Below are 6,000 nucleotides of genomic sequence, written 5' to 3' on the forward strand. Positions count from 1 at the left end.
TTGTTGACGATTCTTCGTCACTTTCTGTAAGTGACCATTAACAATTATTGTTAGTTTTATAATTAGTGAAAGTGTTCTGGGTTTCATTAAATCTTTATGTAGTAATGTGAGTAGCATACAACAACCGAGCGCACTCCCGCACTACGGGCAGCAGATTCACGGGTTCGGTGAGTAACAACAGACACTGATTGCGGGTAAGTACAGCAACAGTTTGTTCAAAAGCCAGCAGTGAAATAATTTACTGCCATGGAAATCAAACAAACGCTCATCCAAGTCACCCAAAATATTAAAACGACAACACTAAACACTCAATACTCTTGTTAAATCTGTCCAAGTTACACAACAAGATTAAACAAGCAATAAACAATTATTTCAGAATCACAATCAGAATCAGCTTTAATATCATTGGCATATGTAGATATTCGTTAACTTTATTCAGCAGTAGGATGAAATACATGAGATAAATATATAGAGAAACACACACACAAACACACACACACACACACACACACACAAACACACACACACAAACACACACACACACACACACACACACAAACACACACACACACACATACACACACACACGCACACACAATACTTAAGTTGAAACAAGTTGTACAAAAAGCAATTAAAAACAGTAATGTGGTCGGGTTCATGGGTTCACTGTCCATTTAGGAATCATTTGGCGGGGTGGGGGAAAGAAGCTGTTCCTGAATCGACGAGGTGAGCCTTCAGGCTACAGTGCCTCCTTCCCGACGGTAACAATGAGAAGAGGGCAGTTCCTGTGTGGTGGGGGTGCTTCATGATGAACACCACCTTCTTCGGGCACTGCTCCTTGAAGATGTCTTCGACACTACTGAGGCTAGTACCTATGATGGAGCTGACTAATTTTTCAAGTTTTCACTGTACATTTTTCAATTTTTCACTGTACATTTATAGAAGCTTTTGAGTGTGCTCTTGACAAACCAAATCTTCTCAAGCTCCTTATGAAATATAGTCACTGTCTTGTTTTTTTTTATAGCTGCCTCAATAGGTTGCATCCAGGTTAGGTCCTCAGAGATATTGACATCCAGGAACTTGAAATTGCTCATTCTATCTTCTTCTGACCCCCCTATAAGGATTGGTTTGTGTTCTCTCATCTCACCCTTCCTGAAGTCCGCAATGAACTCTTTGGTCTTGCTGAAGTTCAGTGCAAGGTTGTTGCTGCGACACCACTCAACCAACTGGCATATCTCGCACCTGTATTTCCTTCTGTCACCACCTGAAATTCTGCCAACAATTGTATCATCTGCAAATTTATGGATGTTATTTGAGTTGTGCCAAGCTGCACATTCGTGTGTGCAGTGAGAGTAGAGTAGTGGGCTAAACACACAATCCAAATAATTTCGCCAACGCTGTCCTTGGCTCATAGCCTGGATTGAGCTTGGGGTAAAAAGAGAGACCCGCACATGTGAAGACCTTTACACACCTGAAGACAGGAAGCCAGTCGCAGTATTGCACCAGGTGACCTTGGACCAGAAAGTGGTACCGCAGTGTACGGGAGTGAAACAATCTGACAGCGACTTGTTTGGACAGAGTCTTGTCAGGAGGCATTTGATAAATTGAAAGCTATAATATGTAGTCAACCAGTACTTAAATCTCCTGACTTTGAAAAAAACATTTTCATTAGCTGTAGATGCTAGTGATGCAGCTGCAGGAGCAGTGTTGCTTCAAAAAGATGATGGTGATGAAGTTGATCGTCCAGTAGCTTATTTTTCTAAGAAAATTAATGCCCATCAAAGAAATTATTCAACAATAGAAAAAGAATTGTGATCTCTTGTTTTAACTTTGCAACGTTTTGAAGTGTAAGTTGGTTCTACGCATAAACCGCTCACAGTTTATACCAATCACAATCCATTAGTGTTTTTAAGTAAGATGAAAAACAAAAATAGAAAATTATTAAATTGGAGCTTAATGTTACAGGAGTACAATATTTTGATTACTCATATCAAGGGTAAAGACAATGTGATTGCTGACTGTTTCTCTAGATGTTAAATGTACAATGAAAATTATTTTTTAGGAGTGTTATTTTATCATTTGTAATACTCCTACTGTACATTAGTTTGTAAAGGGCTGAAAGATAAGATTGTATATATTGTGTATTTTGTAATATTTATACCTTTGTGTTTTTTTGTATAAATTGTTGAATTTCTGTTCTTCAAGAGACCAAAAATTTTTTTTTGGAGGGATGTGTTACATGCTCAAGGAGATCTGTTTTTTTTTGAGAATGCTGTAATAGTCTTTTGGAGGTCACCTGATGTAATTTTCCTGTCGTTGTGAGGTCACGTGATGACATGTGCCCCCCCCCGTGACTATATAAGGGTCGACTCAGGTGACGCAGTAGGACTTTGAGTTTGTAGATTTCCAGGTAGAACATGTTGTGCCTCCGTTTCTGTTGCGTGTTAGTTATTGTGAGGCGGTTTCATTTTTAAAACGGTTGTACTTTCTGTTGAAAGATTCCATATTACTTGGACTGGAAATTTATGGCTGGAAGTGCCAATTTACACAATTCCGACAGTTTTGAAGGGACGGTGAAGAATTCTTCGAAGTGAAGGATCGAGAGAAGTCGGCATCGTTTGGCAGTTTAATAAAGGATCGACCTTGTTGAGTCTTCGTTGAAGAGAACCTGTATTGAGATAAATCTTGTAAAAGCGCAATGAGTTCATGCAAAAAGGCTCTCTCTAAAAGGAATTTAAGGTCAGTTGATTTAAACTGTTTATTTTCGGCATCGGGAATCCTGTGGACAGAACTGGCAGTAAAGGTGCGTCGGTGAAGAAATCGTTCTCCGGAGAAGTCTCTCCCAATTGAATGCGTAAAACTGTTGGACTTTTTAAGTTATCGCTTTAAGAACTGTATCTGACTGTATCGCTTTAAGAACTGTTTTCGCATTTAACGCTTTAAGAACCAGAGCCGAATGGAGTTGATGAACGGCTGCGTACCTGTTTAACCTCCGGTCAAAGTTTTCCTTGTTTTTATTTCCCTTATCGCTTATATGTGTTTAATAAATGTTTGGTTGTTTTCATAAAACCTGTCTCGATTAATATTCATTGTTGCCGGTTACGTAACAACACTTATGAGAGGATTCTTCGACTGGGTCAAAATTGACCCGGACCACACTGTAGAGGTATAGAATATGAACAGTATGTAAGGGTTAGGGGAGTGTCAGTGGACGACAATCTTGAGGACTTGCCAGAGATGTTCGATCGGATGAAGGTCAAGACTCTAAATGGGCCACGCAAGGGGATCGAATTTGTTCATTTGAAACTACTCTGGCAGTGTGCTTTGGGTCGTTGTCCTGCTGAAAGACTAACTTCCTCCACAGTTTAAGCTTTCTGGCAGAGGCTATCAGCTTTTTATCCAGGATCCCTTTGTATTTAGCAGCATTCATCTTCCCATCAATCCTGACCGGATTTCCAGTCTCTGCTGCATCCCCATAGCATGATGCTACCTCCACCATGCTTTACACATGGTGCTATCTGGCTGATGTGACTTTGAATCGGGCGACTTGAAGATAATGAACACTGAGCTGCACTGAATATGGACTCTTTCGATTCTATATTTTTTTTATGTTTTATATTATGTGTTTTAGTTCCTTCCTTCTTGTTGCTGTTTCCACGATTTTTTTCGCGGGTGTGGCCGAACGGGGTGCATCGTTTTCCTTGTATCGTGGCCGGCGGTGGAGAAGACGAATCTGAGAGTTGCACGCTTACACTTCATATTTCGAATCCTTTGAAACTTGAATGTCTTGCTGATTGCATCACGTGAAAAACGAAATGGTATGATTAAGAGCACCGCGAGATGTGCGTAGATAATACAGAAACTTTAAAAGTTTCGATTTGAGGGAAGACACAAAAGACTGCAATGCTGGAATCGGAAATAATAGTCTGCTAAGGAACTTGGCGATTCCAGTAACATTGGAAATTCCTTCCACCTGCAGATGCTGTTAGCCCCGCTGAGTTGCTTAAGAGGTTATTGTTTTGAGGGAAGAATCGATTATGTTGCATTTTACGAGACAAAGGCTGCTGAGTGGAATTTTCACTGATGACAATGGGTTGAGTTCAAGTGAAGTGACTACTTCTGTAAAGGTGAGTACAAACACCGGGAATGTGGCTTTCGGCAAATATGGAAATTAGTTTTAAAGCAACTGGCCAAAAGGTAGAAGGATAATGGAGGGTAGTGATCTGTTCTTGCAGATCGCTTTACTGGTCCGGATCACAGTATGGAATGATGGGTGAGGCAGGAACGTATAAGGAATGGAAAAGTGAACATTTGGAGGTGTCTAATGAAAGTGTCAGTGACATGGACATACTGCTGACTGGTGCTTCTATATTGACCAGCACGGACAGGAAGGAACGAATGCCTCTTCATAAACTGTGAACGTTCTATGGTTCTGATTCATTAATTTCTGTTATATTAAAGAGAAAGATATACTAGGCAGTTGCATCGTGTTGCACAAAGCGTCAATAAGATGAAGGTGCTGATTTTGGACTTAAGGAAGTGTAAAATGAGGGAACATGAACCAATGCTCACACAGGGATCAGAAGTGGAGAGAGTGAGCAATTTCAACTTCCTGCGTGTCAAGATCTCTGAGGATTTAACCTGCTCCCAACATATCGATGCGGCTATAAATAAGGGAAGACAATGGCTATATCTCATGTGGAGCTTGAAGAAATTTGGTTTGCACTTTAAAGACTTGAGAACTTTTATATGTGTACCATGGAGAGCATTCTGACGGGCTGTAACACTGTCTGGTATGGGGGAGGGCTACTGCACAGGACCAGAAGAAGCTGCAGAAAGTTGTAAAATTAGTCAGCTCCATCTTGGGCACTCGCCTCCATAGAATCCAAGACTTCTTCAAGGAGCGGTGCCTCAGAAAGACAGCATGCATTATTAAGGACCCCGATCACCCAGTACATGCCTTTTCTCATTGTTACCATCAGGGATGTACAGAAGCCCGAAGGCACACACTCAGCGATTCAGAAACAGCTTCTTCTGTGCTATCGAATTCCTAAATGGAGATTAAACCCATGAACACTATCTCACCTCTTCATTATATTTCTGTATTCCACTATTTTAATACAGCTATTTACTATACATATACGTACTTACTGTACTTGATTTGCTTTTTTTTCTTTCTAAATTATTATGTATTGGGGTGTGTGGGGGTGTCAGGGAGGGGTAGTACCTCTGGTGCGGGAACATGTCGCGTCCTTTTCAAGGCGGTTTGTCCACCTTTAGTCCCCACCCGGCACCCAGCTCTCACCTGTGGCTCACCGTAGCTGTTTGCAGGCGACAACGGCCATACCCCGGGCAGCGGCTTCGAAAAGCCGGTTAAACCAGGTGAGCGTAGCCGATGGGTCTCAAACTCTCGGTGAGATAGAGAGTTGTCTATTCCAGTATGTGAAGATAGACTCCGGCGGACTGAGCGGACGAGACTGATGGAAGGTCCAATGGTCAAGAAGGCGGTCTCTGCAAGCGTCTTGGAACGTGTAGAGCAGGACAAGACACAGAAGACTTCCTGGTCATCCACTGTGCCTAGTCCCGTCTCCAGCCGTCTAGACTCTGTCTTGCCACTGGATCCAGATGGGAATTGGGAAGAGAGAGTGAGGCTGACGCTGCGCAACTCTTCCTCACTTAAATCCAAATCACGCGCTAGTCTCGAAATCATCAATTGGTGTCGAGGTCTTCATCGACAACGATGGATGAACAAATTAAATATTGCATTGTACTGCTGCTGCAAATTTTCATGACGCATGCCAGTGGTAGAAAATGTGATTCTAATTCTGATTGCTGATGAAAGGTTGTAAATCCCAACTTCAAATATTCTATTTTCCACAAATGCTGCCTGAGTTGCTGATTTTTCCAGCACTTTCCATTTTGTTGCAGTTATCAAACTGTCAGAGACATATTATGGCCTTTGTTGAAAGTTCAAAGTAAATTTATTATCCCAGTACATAT

This window comes from Mobula birostris, chromosome 10, assembly GCF_030028105.1.
Source record: "Mobula birostris isolate sMobBir1 chromosome 10, sMobBir1.hap1, whole genome shotgun sequence".
NCBI lineage: Eukaryota > Metazoa > Chordata > Chondrichthyes > Myliobatiformes > Myliobatidae > Mobula > Mobula birostris.